Source organism: Apium graveolens, chromosome 7, assembly GCF_009905375.1.
Source record: "Apium graveolens cultivar Ventura chromosome 7, ASM990537v1, whole genome shotgun sequence".
Lineage (NCBI taxonomy): Eukaryota > Viridiplantae > Streptophyta > Magnoliopsida > Apiales > Apiaceae > Apium > Apium graveolens.
The window spans coordinates 269,875,657-269,894,090 of record NC_133653.1 but is presented as its reverse complement, the minus strand read 5'-3'; positions in this window follow the sequence as shown (position 1 = coordinate 269,894,090).

The window sequence follows — 18,434 nt, the reverse complement described above, 5'->3', positions numbered from 1 at the left end:
GTAACTTAATCACCAAAAAAATCATCTCTGAAGTGGAAAAACAATCTCACTAAATTATGGTATTTTCGGCATAGGTTAATAATATCTATCAATGTTATCCCATGGAATAAAATTAATAATGTTAGGTATCCGTTGTTAAAATATTTGCTTAATATTGTGGCACGACATTTATAATATTTTAATTTGTGGAGGTATAGATATGTTTATATGCGTGAGTCACATTTTATTATTAGAAAAAAAATCTAGTTTCATTATCTGAAAAAGTTATAGAAGATGCCACTTACATATCAATATTTGAAAACGATTTTGATAATTATTTAGCGTTTATCAATATAGTAACTTAAATATTTCTAAGGAGTGTCATTTTTCGGAAACAAAAAATCATTCTCGCAAATTACAAATATATAATTTTGAACTATATCTTTGGAATTTAAGAAGTCATGTCGTCATGCGGTCATGCGAATGATATACCCCTCCGTCCCTCACAAATGTTTACATTTGGGTTGAATACGGAGTTAAAGAAAAATGATAAAGTAGTGGAGTAAAGTTAAAAAAGTGATTAAAGTAGTGGAAACGATTAATATTTTATATATAAAGTGGGTATAGTGGAGAGAAGTAGTGGATATAGTTATTTTAAAAAATTATAAAAACTTTACTATTTTTGGAAAATTTTGAAATGTAAACAATTGGAAGGATTATCGCAAAAAGGAAAGTGTAAACAAATGGGAGGGACAGAACGAGCACATCTCAATTAGTCATATCTACGAACAATCAGTTTACCTTCATACTCCGTCCATCCCATTTTAATAGTCCACTTTGTAAAAAAATATTTCCTAAAATATTTGTCATGTTCTATATTCCATGCAAATTTTATAGTTTCAATACTGATTAAATTAAGTCACAACACCCTTCTCATAAATATCATTGCCTAGAAATTTAAAATGCACATTATTTTATAACTTTTGTGTGTGTATATATATTTATATACACTTACTTACCTTTTGAAGAACATGTAATTAATATAATATATAAAAACTAAGTTATATTGTTGTGTGAAAACGAGAATTTTTTTTTATCTATTTTTTAATATGTGTGAAATTTGACTATTAAAATGGAATGGAGAGAGTATAAGTAATAAGATAATTAATGAAAATGTACCATGTTTACAAATTATTACAAATGGAATTTTAGATATAGGTTATTATAACACGTGAAGATTCAAGTTGCGAGTTATAACAAATAGGATGCGTAATTTGCGTATACATGGAGAATTACTCATTTTCTATATTAAATGCGAAATGATTATTGAAACTCAAAGTAACATAAAATATATAGTCGTACAAGAGATAAAGAAAATAGTTGCTCCATGGTATGTACATTAATTGTATATGAAGCAACTCCGTTGACATATCTTACTTCCAAGATATCCTCCATTAATGCAATCGGCTTTTTAACATACGGAGCTACCTAGCTTTTACATCTATAGACTGTAGACTAGTCTCTTATATCTGCTTTATCCATTCCCCTATACACTGTAGTTTTGTCATGGAAAACGGTTTTGTAATTCACATGCTACGACTCGCTAAAACTTCAACTTAACCTAAAAATTACTTGAGATGCAACTGAGAGCTCTTTGGTAAGCTTGACTCTACTTGGTAATACATAAACCAAAGTGGTTTAACATGGATAATGCAATGGGGTTCAAAAACGTGTTGCATGCGCCTGACTTTTTTTTAGTTTGACCCCAACATGACCCGATTCAAAACGGGTTTAAAAATTGTGACAGGAAACCGATCTTGTAGGTAGCGGAATTACCCGAAACTGTATTTGACCTGAAATGACCTAAAATTTAAAATAAATCAATAAAAATAAAATTAATAAATCTTAATTTTCAACATTACAAAATAAAACATAATGCCAAAGTAACATAAAAATGAAATATAATAAAACACAATATTACAAATATTCTATAAATTTTAACCATACATGTATATACATATATAATATAAAATATTAATTATTTAATTACAAAGCTCGGATTCTGGTATTTCGGGTCAACCCAAAATTGACAAAAATTTTGGTTCTCGTATTTTTGCGGGTTGGGTTTGTGTTAGATTTCGGGTCGTTTCTGAATTTGTCACCACTAGGGATATCCTTTTATGGATAATGACAAAACGACTGATCAAGAATTAAAGTTTGAGCTTAGCTAGTTATGTATTGTCGCGTTGGACCTTTCTTTACCATCTTATTATTTTAGATGTAACATGATATCATATTGGAAATAAGGATGTTCTCGGGTCGAGTTTGAGTTCTCCCATTTTCTAACATGCGTGCATTGAAATCTTTATCTGATACTCTTAAGATTTTGAATTAAACGGTAACGTAACAGTTATTTGACACAAATGAGAAACGGAGAATCCAAATTTCAATCAAGAAATATGTGATTGAGTATTTAATCTAATATTTTTGAAGCAAAACCTTATCATACTCGCTCTGATTTTCTTTTTCGGGATGTCTCATCTAATTGTTTATATTTTAAAACTTACTAAAAATAGCCAGTACTATCACTTTATCATTTTTCCTCTCTTTTCACCCTACTTTTACTCCACTATCGCCTACATTAAAAATTAATGGGTCCCACCACTTCATCCACTTTTTTTTTTCACCATTTTATATATAAGAAGTTCAAACCAAATATAAATAATTGAGTGCGATTCTCGGAGGGAGTATCTTTTAGAGCACTCTCAGTTTCTCATTGATTCTTCTGGCGTGTCATGTGTGGCACTTTTTTCCTTTATGAAAAGTGACACATTCAAGCTTGATTACATGAATTAAGAGAATCAATATCGCGTATGGTGGTGAATTGGTGATACGGTAAAATCTATGGGGAACAAAATCAATTGGGAAAGATTTTGAGTTCCTTTTAACAATTACAAAGTAGCAAACTTTACTCGAATATTTACTGATCTCTATCTTAAAGGCAATCATCTTTTTCATTCTACTGATTGAAAGATCATGAACTTTTTAAACTTTGATAATAGCTTAATTTTGCACCTTTCATTTACGTTTTATGATGATGAATGTAGTAATGATGCTTCGGTTATATGGGCTTGGTTGGAGGTGGAAGTGATGGGGAAATTATTAAACAAAAATGTTTTTTAAAAAGAGTTGAATCATTTTCGTGATGGGGAAGAGTTTCCGTGAGTGTATTCTCATCAGCAACCTGTCACATAAATTGGTTGTTGGTTGCACCTAGATCCCGCACCACGTTCGTCAAATATATACCCAGTGCACAAGAATCCCGTATCTCTTTTAATAATATGCAAATACTTAGTGTAAAAGTTCCCCGCATCATCAACCCTGATTAAACACATGCAACACCGATCATCTATAAGAAAAAGAGGGATCATCCGTAAAAATTGATTATTGAATTATCCGTCCGCATAGTATTTTCGCTAGATTAGCGGAATACTAAAATCAAAAGTTTAAGTGTAAATAAAGTGACGTGCCCTCTTAAATATGAATTTCTCATTTTTAAATATCGTTCATGAAAAAATTTCGTGAACAGATGATTCCAACATTTTCTTGTCATGGCCGGATCTCGATAAAAATCAAAAATCATACTCTTTCGGTCCAACTGAAATGTTTATTTTCACTATTTGTATGTATTTCAAGACTTCTATAAAATAGTTTTATAATATTTTTTTTGATAAAAGTTTAAACATAAAATTTTTATTTATAACTTTTTCTAAAAGAAATTGTAAAATTATATTTGAAACCAGCATTAAAAAACATGTCGGAAGTAACGTAAACAATACTGTGAGACTCGGGAGTAGATTTTCGGGATTCTTAACAAAGGGTGAAAGAGGGGCAAAGGGAAAGAGATGAAGATCATACTCTACAATAGGACATTGTTGGGGGACCTAGGGCTTTAGAAAAGCAAGAGGGCTTTTGGAGGGTGAATCATTGTTTGAGCATAATGATGAGTCATGACAATAAATAGGCTGGCTACTTGAAATGATACCTATTCATGTCTCTTTTATCACAAAATCACAGCCCACGGGGAGTACCACTAGGGCACACAGTGCTTAGTGGAATGGCCTTGTGCGACTGCTGATTATTAACCAGGCTAGTAGTACTCCTCCCCTTGCTCTTTCCTGCTTTCTATCCTACACAGTTGACAACTTGAACAGTTTCAGTTTGTAAACTTTATGTAAAAGTTAGATACCTTTATGGCATTACCCTGTACATGCACTCCATTTAAAAAAAAAAACTAACATAAGCACATAAACTTCTTAAGCAAATATTCCTAGCTAGTTTGATAATATATTATGAACTCCGTTCCACTAGATTCTTTACATTAGTAACGGAGAATTAACACGCATTTTAAGATTCCCGTAAGATACCGACAGTCTGTTCTGGTTCCAAAACTCAATGATGACAACTTAACACGAATAATTTTAAATATTTTTTCTTTTAAATAAAAATAAAATATTTAAACTTTATACTGAAAAAGAAAATTTTAAAAATAAATTATATAACTATACTTTATAAGAGTCTTAAATACGTATCAAACACGAGTAAAAAGTATGTAAAGAATTTAGTAGGACGGACGGAGGGAGTAAGAAGTAATAGTATTTGAGGGCAATAACATGTAAATTGTAAATTAAGCTTCATTGCCCTAGCTTCAAAAAAAAGAAAAAACTCTCCAACTCAAATGAAGTTACATATACTGAGACATCAGCCTTTTTACCTACACCACCGCAACCAGGCACCAACTACACATCTCTATTGCTTGGGTTTGAAGACAAACAAATTATAACTTTATTTCCTCTCCACCTAAATTATTAATAGTTAGGTTTTTTAATAGGATCTTCATCACTGACAGTCAATTGTTGAATGCGGATAAGTTTAACATCGATTTTTTTTTAATCAAGAGAGTCACACATACTCTATCTGCAAAAAATGTAGCTTATAGATGATTGCTAACAACCAGTATTACAGATTTCGGAAATTGAAATTATTCGATTGAGGTACCGATTTTTGATTTATCAGACGATTTTTAAAAAATCGGATAATATATCGGCGATTTATCGGAATCTGGTCAAGTTGGAAAGATATTTCTAATCGATTTTTAAGTAATATATATTTTTGAAAAATCAGTCAATTTCTATTACAGAGCTCACAATCAATAATCGTGGATCAGCTTCCTTTTTAATATCATCTTTTTGTTTGACAAAGAAAAACTCTAACTTCTCTAGGCTTCTAATGAAGTTCATATAAGGAATGGGCCTAAGGAGTATATTTTATCTAGGCTTCTAATGTAATGGGCCTATATAGAAATTCGTTGAATGATTTGCCAGCTGAGAATAATAGTATAATCTTTCACCACGGTTAGCAATTAATTAAACCCTTCTCTACAGCTCAAGGTACACTCTGAATCACTGATACAGATTTCGGAAATCGGAACTATACGGTTGAGGTACTGATTTACGATTTATCGGACGATTTTTAAAAAATTCGATGATTAATCGGTGATTTATCGAAAATCGGTCAAATCGGATAAATATTTTTGATCGATTTTTGAGCGATTTATCGGCGATTTTTTAAAAATCGGCCGATTTCTATAACAGAGCTCTGAATACATCTTTTGCCTTATTTTTATTGGGGTTATTGTTGTATATACAGTGTCCATTAATTAATATAAGGGTTTATCATTATTAATGACCCAAAAATCGATCAGAAAATATTATCTACATAATACTCTTTTCGTTTCAATATAACAGCCCACTTTTAAAAAATTACATATATTAAAAAATTCTAACATTATTATATTAGTTATTATATTTATTGCATTGAAATATTAACCGCAACATTGTTTATGGTACATAGTTAGTCTTACAAATAAAAATTAGTGATACAATAATCGTATGTGGCGTAGAATTCATCATTAAAATATAAACTAAAATTTTATAATTTTAATAGTGACATTAAAAGTGTAAGCAGACAATAATTTTGAATTTTTTTTAAAAAAAATATACGATTATTTTGAAACGAAGTTGAGTACTTATTTGTTCATGGATATATGGTAAAAAAATCCCTTTAACTAAATGATAGAAAAGCTGAAAAATATTGAGAAAAATGGATACACTTATGCATTGATTATTGAGATTTGGATAAAATATTACTTTTCTAATATGACTTATAATCGAATTAAAGTGAAAAGTACGTATAATAACTTTTATGGAAATATTTATTAGGATAATTTTATTTTTTTGAATAAATATTTTCAAACCAGATAAACCTGGGATTAACCCCTGTTGAGGTGAAATATGCTCCATTCCTTTCTTTCCCTGTATACAAATTTTATCCAAAAAAATTTACCCGCACATTTCTTTCATCTTTTCTCTTCTAACTACATTAAGTTTCTACATTTACTTATTTTACTAAATTATTTCCAACAAGCACAATATTGGAAATTGAACTATTTAAATTTCTCTGTCGAGTACAACATCATGGATATTACTTATGTTGAGAATCTCACTAACAAGTATAGCAACATAGAGGCAAGTGTATAAAGAATTTAACAAGTTTAGGCCAAGACCACAGTTAACAAAACAAAACATGCAGGTAAACAAAATCAGTAACTGAAATAACGTAGAGAGAAAGAAAGATGTACCCGAAACCATAGTTTTCAACAGTGACTGAAATAAAGGTTTACAGATACAAAACGCCAAGAAAATGATTACAGTTGAGTCACCAGGCCTTGCTTGAAGTCCTGGCTGCTCTTGAAAAGATTATTGCCCCCTACCTGCTGCGTTTGGGATGTGCGCAATATCTCCACCAGGATAAAACAGCTCGGAGTTTATGTTAACAGCAGCAACAAAACCTCCACTTCGACCAGCACCTCAGTCGCCGGAAAATATCAGCACTTCAGTTCTTGTGGGAGAGAAATGCAGAGAGGTTGAAGAGAAGAGATGAGAATGTAGTGTGTTGTATTATTTATTCATTCAGTTTAGCCTCTATTTATAGGAGAGGAAAAATGAAACTGTCAACACACTTAATGTCTGAATTAAACTGCTTCATTAATAAAAAATAAAAACTGATCAGATTTTGAATTCATAAATGAAAAAATCAAAACTGAACAGCTTTTGAATTTAAATTATTTGTAACAGCTTTTCACATTAACACCCACATTATTATCAGAACTTAAGTTAAGTTCTGATTCGACTCATCAGTACTTAAGTTCTGATTCGACTCATCAGTACTTAAGTTCTGATTCTGATATCAGAACTTGTTAAGTTCTGATTTTATTCATCAGTTCTTAAGTTCTGATTCTTATATCAGAACTTGTTACAGATCAGATTATTTGCAGGTTCAATATATTTAGACTACTTAGCCTATTTCAGAACCCAGCCCAATAATCCAATCACCGATAAATAAATTCGAATTAAAATAATTCTCAAATAAATAAAATCATCGCCCAGGTCGCCTCGCGTACGCGAGACGCCGAGACATTCGCCCAAATCGCCCTTCGACCCGCCCGGTCCGGTCCGGTCCGGTGCGGTGCGGTGCGGGGCGCGCGTGTGTGTGTGTGTGTGCGCGTGAAGCACACAACAACACAATGGACCATCACACACCTTAGTAGTTGTATACTACTCATGTGGGTAATACCATATAAAGCACACAACCCCCTTTATTTATTTCAATATGGGACAAACATTCTCAAATTTTCCAATCTTTTCCAAGCTACTTTCAACTCTCATTTCATATGGATTTCATTAAGAAAATTCCTAAAACCATACATGAAAATTTAAGTTCAAATATCATTGAACAATTTCCAATTATTAGATTTTAGGATTAACATCAAGAACATAATTAAATTAAGCTCTAAAATCCTAATTTTCTAACAATCCCCCACAAATCCATACAGAAATGTGATCAATTTCCCATCATGACTTGTTTTTCAGAGTCGGTACCCTTCCGGGTTTGAACCCTCCTAATTTCTCTACTTCAATGGCTATCGGACTCAGATGGAATGTTTCACCTTGAATCTTAATCCGTTTAGTATAACCATATTCCATAGACGACGACAAGTCAAAGGTTATGGTGCCAATCTACGGCTTTGAGACATTAATGGTCATGTCTCGATCCTGTTCGTCGAATGCTTCAAGGATTAACCCTATCCTCTAATTGCGACCACACAATTACATTCGCTTAGCTGGGCATCTCCAGAGATATACTGCCTCTATCTCGTCAAATGACTTGATCTTATTCAGAGTTTTAACACTCTTGCTTTTCTGGCAGTGTCAGTACCTTCTAGGTTTACAGGGGATAGATTCAGATACTATAGTATCATCTATGTAGCAAAGGTACTACCAACTCATCCTTACAGCTTGTTATTACCCATTGAATACACTTCAAGGGATCTCCTCTCATGTGTATTGGGTTCCCACTGTTGATGAATTATGATGGGTTGACAATCCCATCCCCAACCTTGACTTAAGGACCACTGCAGGTTCCAGTCCTTTAGTAAGAGGATCAGCTATATTATTCTGAGTTCCTATGAACTCTATAGCTATGATCCTATCAGTCACTAAACCCCTTATAGACTTGAGTCTAACTTGGATGTGTCTCTTAGTTTTAGCATTATGCTTTTTACTACTAATCTTGTCGATAGTTGTTCGACTATCACAGTGAATAGCAATAGCAGGGAGCGGTCTGCTTACTACAGGTATTGCAGACATAAGTCCGTGTAACCATTCAGCCTCCGTCCCTGTGGCATCAAGTGCACACAACTCAGCCTCAAAAGTAGACCGAGTAACAATAGTCTGTCTGCTTGACTTCCAGGATATTGCTCCACCAGCCAAGGTGAACACGTATCCAGTCACTCCATTGGAACCAGACTTCTTAGCTATCCAACTTGCATCACTGTACCCTTCAAGCACACCAGGAAATCTCCTGTAGTGTAAACTAAGGTACATTGTGCCATTTAGATATCTAAGTACTCTATCAAGAGCATCCCAATGAGTTCTGTTTGGACAGCTTGTATATCTCGCCAATTTAGACACAGAATATGAAATATCTGGTCTAGTACAGTTAGCAAGATACTGCAAGCTCCCAATAATCTGAGAATACCTTAACTGAGACACAGGCACTCCTGAAGTATTCTTGACAAGGGCAACTTTCGAATCATAAGGTGTACTAGCGATTCTACACTGTGAATAACCATATTTCTCAAGTATAGATTTCTCTATATAATGAGATTGATTCAAGGTTATTCCTTCAGTGGACTGAATCAATTTGATTCCAAGAATCACACTTGCCTCACCCATATCCTTCATTTCAAAATGCCTTTTCAAGAATTCTTTAGTCTCGTTAATAATCTCAATATTGGTTCCAAACAGTAAAATGTCATCCACATATAGGCACAAAATAACACACTCATTACCTTTAACTTTAGTGTAGACACACTTATCACTTTCATTAATCTTATAACTGAAAGGCAATATAGTTTCATCAAACTTTTTATGCCAATCTCTGGGAGCTTGTTTCAAGCCATAGATGGACTTGATCAACTTACATACTTTCCTTTCATTGCCTGATGCAACAAATCCATCAGGCTGATCCATATAAATCTCTTCCTCAAGTTCACCATGAAGAAAAGCCGTCTTTACATCCATCTGATGAATGATAAGACCATGGACTGAAGCCAATGCTAGAAGCATTCGGATTGTTACCATTCTTGCAACCGGAGAGTATGTATCAAAATAATCAATTCCTTCCTTTTGCTTAAAACCCTTAGCTACCAGTCTAGCTTTGTACTTATCTATTGAGCCGTCAGGGTTTAACTTCTTTTTAAAGACCCATTTGCATAGTAGAACACCCAGGAGGGAGATCAACCAACTCCCATGTTCCATTGGAAACAATAGAGTCAATTTCACTCTTGACAGCGCCCTTCCAGTGCCTTGACTCAGAAGAATCCATAGCTTGCCGGAAAGTTAAAGGTTCGTCCTCGATATTGTAAGTGATGAAATCACCTCCAAAATCCTTGACTATTTTTGCACGCTTACTTCTCCTTGGTTCCTCTAATTCCTTAGGAATAGAGCTACTACTAGGTTCCGCCCCCACATTTGTCATCTTTTCCACATGATCAGGAATAGAACTTGATGTGTGAGTAGGATCTTCCTCAGAAGTCGTTTTAGGTATTCCAGTCTTCATAGGGTAGACATCCTCAAAGAATGTCGCATCTCGAAATTCAACTATCGTGTTTGCCACTATACCATCTATGTCAGATTTTAACACTAAAAATCTCATAGCTGTAGTGGTTTCAAGATAGCCCAGAAAGATACAGTCAACAGTCTTTGGACCTAGTTTCTTTCTCTTGTGTTCAGGAACAAGCACCTTAGCAAGGCACCCCCACACACGAAGATACTTAAGACTAGTCATCCTGCCTTTCCATAACTCCAAGGGTGTTTTATCCATGTGTTTCAGAGGGACTCTATTCAAAATATGGCAAGCCGTATTTAGAGCCTCTCCCCACATGTATTTAGGCAACCCAGAGTTAATAAGCATACTATTAATCATATCTTTAAATGTTTTGTTCTTTCGCTCAGCAACCCCATTAGACTCAGGTGTGTATGGTGGAGTAACTTCATGAACTATACCATTGTTTGCACAAAATTCATTAAAAGCATTACTCGTATACTCACCACCTCTATCAGATCTCAATCTTTTAAGTAACTTACTAGTTTGTTTTTCTACTTCAGTTTTATATATAATGAATTTACTAAGTGCTTCGTCCTTATGTCTAAGTAAATAAACATAACAATATCTACTACTATCATCTATAAAAGTAATGAAGTATCTAAACTGGTCCTTGGTCAACACACCACCAAATTCACAAATATCAGTGTGTACTAAATCTAACAAGTCTGAATCCCTAACAACGTTATGAAAAGGTTTCCTTATCTGTTTAGCAGACACACATACTTGACATTTAGAATTCTTTTCTATGGTATATTTTGGAATCAACTCTAAGTTCATCATGTTCTTAAGAGCACCAAAGTTTAAATGACCTAGTCTAGCATGCCATATATTTGAGGATTCAATACAATTAACAGTAGGAATAACATTATTATTCAAACTTCCCAAAACGGGATCCGCATTAATAACAAATAAACCATTTGACAAGTAACCCTTGCCAAAGAATGTACCAGTGTGAATAAGAACTACTTTATTACACTTGAACGAAATTTCAAAACCACTAGAAACTAAACAGCTTCCACATATTATATTTCTACGCATGTCGGGAACATGATGCACTCTCGTCAGAGATAGAATACGTCCTGAAGGGAACTTCAGATCCACATTTCCAACTCCATGTACTTTAGCAGCACTAGCATTCCCCATCTTTACAGTCAGGCTATGACTCTGTTGATAAGATACAAATAAACTAATATCAGCACAAATATGTACATTAGCTCCAGTATCTATCAACCATTCATTTGACAGATAGGTAGAAAATATCACAGGGTTGTAGGATACATACCGGTCAACGTTGGTTTCAGAAGCCGTAGCCTCACCAACAACCATGTTCACTACAGGCCCACTTGCGGTTCCAAGCACAACATTTGCTTGTGCTACCTCGGTTTTCTTCGCTTTCTTCGTAGGGCAGTCCTTACTCCAGTGCCCAACCTGCCCACAAGACCAGCATGGTTTATTCGCCTTGGGTTTCTTGGCCTTGTCCTTGTCACTCTTAGGTTTATTACTATTAGCTTTCTTAGCAAAAGCCTTCCTCTTTTGTCCTACAGTTGCTATGTTTACCTTCGAGGTACCGTGTTCAGTTGGCATCACATGTCCCTGTTTGGACTTGTGTTGTTCTTGTACCGAGATGTCCAGCATAAGGTTGGTCCAGGTGATCTCTCCTTTCTGTCTTTTCAGGGAGAGAGAGAACTCTTCCCAAGACTTCGGGAGTTTTTCAATCACACTCATCACCTTGAACTTCTCCGGGAGATTCATTCCAGACTCCTTCAAAGCATGCACTATCATCTCGAACTCATGCACCTGCTCAGTCATGGACTTATTGTCCACCAGCTTGAACTCGAGGAACCTTGCCACAGAATACTTTTCTAGACCTTGTGAGTCAGTATTATGTGTCTGGTCCAGCTTCTCCCATAAGAGTTTTGCAGAGTAGGCATCAGAAGAATAGACATCAAACAAAGTGTTTGTTAGTGCCGCAAGAATGGCCGCTCTAGCCACTCCATCCTTCTCAGCCCACTTCGCAAAAGCCTTAACTGTGTCAGCCTTCTCTTGATCCACTACTGGTTTCTCATATTCCACAACCGGCCACAGACCCTTTATAGTCAACCACAGCTTCATCCTTTTCTGCCAGCGAGAAAAGCCAATGCCACCGTTGAATTTCTCCGGTAAACCGGTTAGTTCAACAGCCTGTGGGAAACTATAGGTGGTCCAATCAATGGCCCCAGCAGTTACACCCGAACTGCTACCACCACCAACGACAAGAATGTTGAGAATCTCACTAACAAGTATAGCAACATAGAGGCAAGTGTATAAAGAATTTAACAAGTTTAGGCCAAGACCACAGTTAACAAAACAAAACATGCAGGTAAACAAAATCAGTAACTGAAATAACGTAGAGAGAAAGAAAGATGTACCCGAAACCATAGCTTTCAACAGTGACTGAAATAAAGGTTTACAGATACAAAACGCCAAGAAAATGATTACAGCTGAGTCACCAGGCCTTGCTTGAAGTCCTGGCTGCTCTTGAAGAGATTATTGCCCCCTACCTGCTGCGTTTGGGATGTGCGCAATATCTCCACCAGGATAAAACAGCTCGGAGTTTATGTTAACAGCAGCAACAAAACCTCCACTTCGACCAGCACCTCAGTCGCCGGAAAATATCAGCACTTCAGTTCTTGTGGGAGAGAAATGCAGAGAGGTTGAAGAGAAGAGATGAGAATGTAGTGTGTTGTATTATTTATTCATTCAGTTTAGCCTCTATTTATAGGAGAGGAAAAATGAAACTGTCAACACACTTAATGTATGAATTAAACTGCTTCATTAATAAAAAATAAAAACTGATCAGATTTTGAATTCATAAATGAAAAAATCAAAACTGAACAGCTTTTGAATTTAAATTATTTGTAACAGCTTTTCACATTAACACCCACATTATTATCAGAACTTAAGTTAAGTTCTGATTCGACTCATCAGTACTTAAGTTCTGATTCGACTCATCAGTACTTAAGTTCTGATTCTGATATCAGAACTTGTTAAGTTCTGATTTTATTCATCAGTTCTTAAGTTCTGATTCTTATATCAGAACTTGTTACAGATCAGATTATTTGCAGGTTCAATATATTTAGACTACTTAGCCTATTTCAGAACCCAGCCCAATAATCCAATCACCGATAAATAAATTCGAATTAAAATAATTCTCAAATAAATAAAATCCTCGCCCAGGTCGCCTCGCGTACGCGAGACGCCGAGACATTCGCCCAAATCGCCCTTCGACCCGACCCGACCCGGTCCGGTGCGGGGCGGGCGCGCGCATGTGTGTGTGCGCGTGAAGCACACAACAACACAATGGACCATCAAACACCTTAGTAGTTGTATACTACTCATGTGGGTAATACCATATAAAGCACACAACCCCCTTTATTTATTTCAATGTGGGACAAACATTCTCAAATTTTCCAAGTTTTTCCAAGCTATTTTCAACTCTCATTTCATATGGATTTCATTAAGAAAATTCTTAAAACCATACATGAAAATTTAAGTTCAAATATCATTGAACAATTTCCAATCATTAGATTTTAGGATTAACATCAAGAACATAATTAAATTAAGCTCTAAAATCCTAATTTTCTAACAACTTATCAATTATTTTTTAACTAACAAAATACTTAAATTCTAAAAAAAAAATCAGATTATGGCAATACAAGTATGTATAAGATATAATACTCCCCGTGTTTTAAAATATTTATTAAATTTTGAAAGAAAATTTGTTTCAAATTAATTTTTAAAATCAATTCTATTTCAGATATCATTATATTATATTTCCAATACCAACTTCATTCCCATATGCGTGATTTCTGAAAATGGATATTTATATTAAAATGAAAGGAGTATCCACCAAAAATATTAAATCTACATCTATGCTACTATATTACAATACGAAATATTAAAATTTGCCGATAACAATCCAACCACCTGTATATTTTTATATTTTTTAATTAAACTACTTCCATTTTATAAAGACATCATGAACATAACTTTAAACCAACAAACTTCGCATTTTAAAACCTTTAATTAAAATTGAATTAAGAATCATATAACACTACAAAGAAAATTCGTACATGCTCAATATATAGTGCGTATTTAGCAACAAGATATATAATCATAAATGGGCACAAAGCCTTTTCTCAATTTTTGTGGACTGTTTACGAAAAATTGAAATGCCATTTCTTAACTGAAATGCTCAAACTCAAAATTAGAAAGTGGGTCTACAATTTTTTGGTTTTTCCCTTGAAAAATATTTATAAATTTGAGCCATTTTGATTAGTGAAATTTATGTGCATTAAGAGTCCATCACTATTAAAAAAACGAACAATCAAAATAAGTTAAATTTATTAATTTTTGTATTTATTGTGTGGCCTTGGTATTATGTAGAAAAATTGTTTTTTATATTATGTAAATCATGTATTTTTTTTTACTTTACCTTTTTGTTTTAAGTAATTTCTAATTCAATATTTATGTTCTAAATTTTGTCTTTTTGTATTTACTATTAACATATTTAATTATTATAATAAATTTTAATTTTTTATTAAATAATTATAACTTAAAGTTATGATTTACCAAAAACTTCAACAACTTATAAGTAAGTTATACGTAAAATTATTTAAACGCATAAATAACTTATAACTTCAAATTAAAAGTTTGAAATGACAAACATGCCCATAAACTTTTATACATATCCATTATGAGTACCGACAAAAAATAAACAACCAATGAAAGCCATCGGACTAGAGGTGTGAAGCATATTATGTAACCAAGTCAATAGCAATGAGGAGGGTTGACTTGGATTTCATTCTTCTTTTTCGTAGACTTCCGTGACATTATCACAAACTTATAAACAATTCGTTTGGTAATTTGGCATTTAATCTTTGCCTAATCCTACCCCCGACATCAAAATATATTATTTAAATATACATATTTACAAGGGCATGATTCAGATACAGCATTTTTAATCGTAAGAATAAAATTACGAGAATTTATCAAAAATTCTAGTTTTTTTAAGTTTTTTTGCGATTTTACTATCTTCTGATTTCTTTTGTAAAAATACGGAATAAACCAAAATCAACTAAAATCAATCAGATATGCAAATAATTGAATGAAGTTTTTTTGGTTGATTTGAGGTTGCATTTAGTTGCATAAACTCGTCAAAGATTGCGTGCGGTTGATTCCAGTTGTCAAAAAACCGTATTTTTGCAAAAAAAATTGAAAAATAGTATTTTTGCAAATTAAAAAATTTTTTTACAATTTTTTTTTAAAAATAACAGTATTTTTACAAAAAAATTTTTAGACTTGGGTATTTTTCAAAAAAACGCCTAAAATTATTATGCATCTTCTTAAAAGTGCGGAACAATTATTATACTTATTTTTAGTACCCTCTTCATTTTAAAATACAATTTTCGTTGATTTTTTACACGTACTTTAAGATGTATAAAAGTCATAGTTCAGCATATTTTTATAAACTTTGTTTGAATTAAAATTTATTATTTATACTTTTATTCAGGAAAAAAATTATGGAACTATCTTTTTTATTCATCTTAAAATACGTATAAAAAGTCAAAGATTTTTGAGACCGAGGAAGTTGCTATGTTAGGGAATGATATTGACCTCACTATTTTCATATTAATATATGTTCTCAGTAATGTAATTTTGGATAGTATTATTAAATCAAACATGATATTTTAATTACATTTCGTATTCATTTTGTTTTAAATCGTGTCTTATTATTCGTCTAACTTCCATATTAGTCTTAACAAAACTAAAGCTATAGAATAATACCTTATGTTCATTTATATAATTTAATTAACTCTTTTTTGTCTCCACTCCACCGTGCAGAAGTATAGATAAGCATGAATTGTCAACTATTTCAACTAATGGTGTGAAGTTGACCTGACTAACCATAATTATAATTAATAGCCAGATTATCTTGATATATACACGGACCTTTCGCGAATCCCGAAATTAAATTCTCGAAAATATCGATCATATTTTATGAATATATTTTTATATTTTTTTAAATTTTCAGGATATTTTTATATATTTTCAAAAATATTAATAATAAAAAAATATAAAATTTTATTTTAGGGAAACACTTATCCTCCGTTCCCCTTACTAGATCCTCCCCGTAATGAATGAACAATTAATTTAATTAAGTAATTAATTCAAATAGAAGGGAAATTGCAATTCAGTGAATCATGTATGAGTTAGACTTTTGATCAAAAAGATTCAAAACCCACCTACTTTATTCTGTTTGTGAGCCTACCCAACATTCGGAATTAAATATTATGTTATAACTTACACACGATTGGTAGTTAAATTCCCAAACATTCGAATTCGAAAATTCCCCTTTTATTTAACAATATTTCTGTTTATGTCTGACTTAACCACCTTGTTTTTCTACACAGATTAAAGTACACTTGCTTTTCTTGTTCAAGTTATAGCCATCTCATGTTTAGATCTCAAATTTTGTGGATACTTAAACACGGTCACGTTTTATGAAAACATGTTTTTATTAGAATTACATCCAAATATTATGACAGATAGCAGTACACGAGCTATAGAGCAAAAATTGAGATGTCCCGTTTTTTAGATATCTTTTAATAATTTATCCCTATGTAATTATGAAATTGCATTCGCGTTTATTTGTGGTTGTCCGAAAGTGAATCAGGACTGAAACCAATGAAACTATGTTTCACAATAATTTTCGTAGGCAGTAGTACACGAGGTATGGAGCAAAAATTGAGGCGGCCCGTTTTTTAGATATCTTTTCATAATTTGTCCCTATAGATTTATGAAATTGTATTCGCGTTTATTTGAGGTCGTCCGAAAGTGAATCGGGGTTGAAATTAATGAAACTAGGTTTTCAAATAATTCTCGTAGGCAGTAGTACACGAGGTCTGTAGCAAAAATTGAGGTGGCTCATTTTTTGGATATCTTTTCATAATTTGTCCCTATGAATTTATGAAATTGCATTCGCGTTTATTTGAGGTCGTCCGAAAATAAATCGGAGTTGAAACCAATGAAACTAGGTTCCGAATAATTCTCGTAGGCAGATAAATTTTTACTATTTGAGCTATCTAATCGTGTTCGATACTTTTTAAAAGAGTCCAAAATATAAGCTTGCAATTCTCACATTAAAATTGTTCGCATACAAAATTATTATTGTTACAGAATTATTATTGTTAAGTAAACAGTTCGTCTAAAATTTTTAGGTGTCGGTCCAAATCGGATAGTAAGATTCACTACTATTGATAACAACAATATAACAAATACAAATACACATATTAATAAAAAAAATTTAAATTAAATAAATAGGGATGAGAGGACTTGACCGAGTTCCTTTCTAAATTGAACTCTGATATCATATTAAGTAATCATTTCATATAAAATTTCAAGATGATAGATTAAGATCAGAACATGATTTTATTCTTTTTAACGAATATCTACGTAAAAATATATACTTTATCCCATTTAAGTGATTTTAGTAAAAATTATGATAATGACTATACAGTTTATAATGAAAATGACTTGACATAACATGCAGAGGCGGATCTAGGGGGGGTCCAGAGGGGTCCCTGGCCCCCCCTAAATTTCCAAATATAAGTTGGTAGTATGCAAAATTCATCACTTGTGACTGTAGCCTGGCTGGTTGTTGCTGTTTTGGTTCTAATGGAAAACCAGGGTTCGAACCCTATCTTTCTAACTTTCCTTCCTATATGCCTCTTCTATATTTACTTCTTCTTTTTTTATGCAAGTCTGTATATAAATCATGGGGAGCAGTTGATGATGCATCATGGTGACCCCTTGATGGATACAAATCTTCTTAGAATGATTTTCTAAAATTTTTTTGGACCCCCCTTAAAAAAATTCCTGCGTCCGCCACTGATAACATGTTTATGCAGTTTTTCAAAAGGCTTTTGTTTGATACCATAGTAGTATATTGGCCGGCACATAGGTGCTGAAAGACTGATGATTTTCTTAACCTGCATAGAAGAATTAGGCAAGTAGCTGTTTTCTAAGTGAAACAATTAGTTCAACGCATGACACTTGCTTCACCATCTTCTAGTACTTGTGCATCAAAAGTCTTCATAAGCTCCACTCTCCTTTCACATACATTA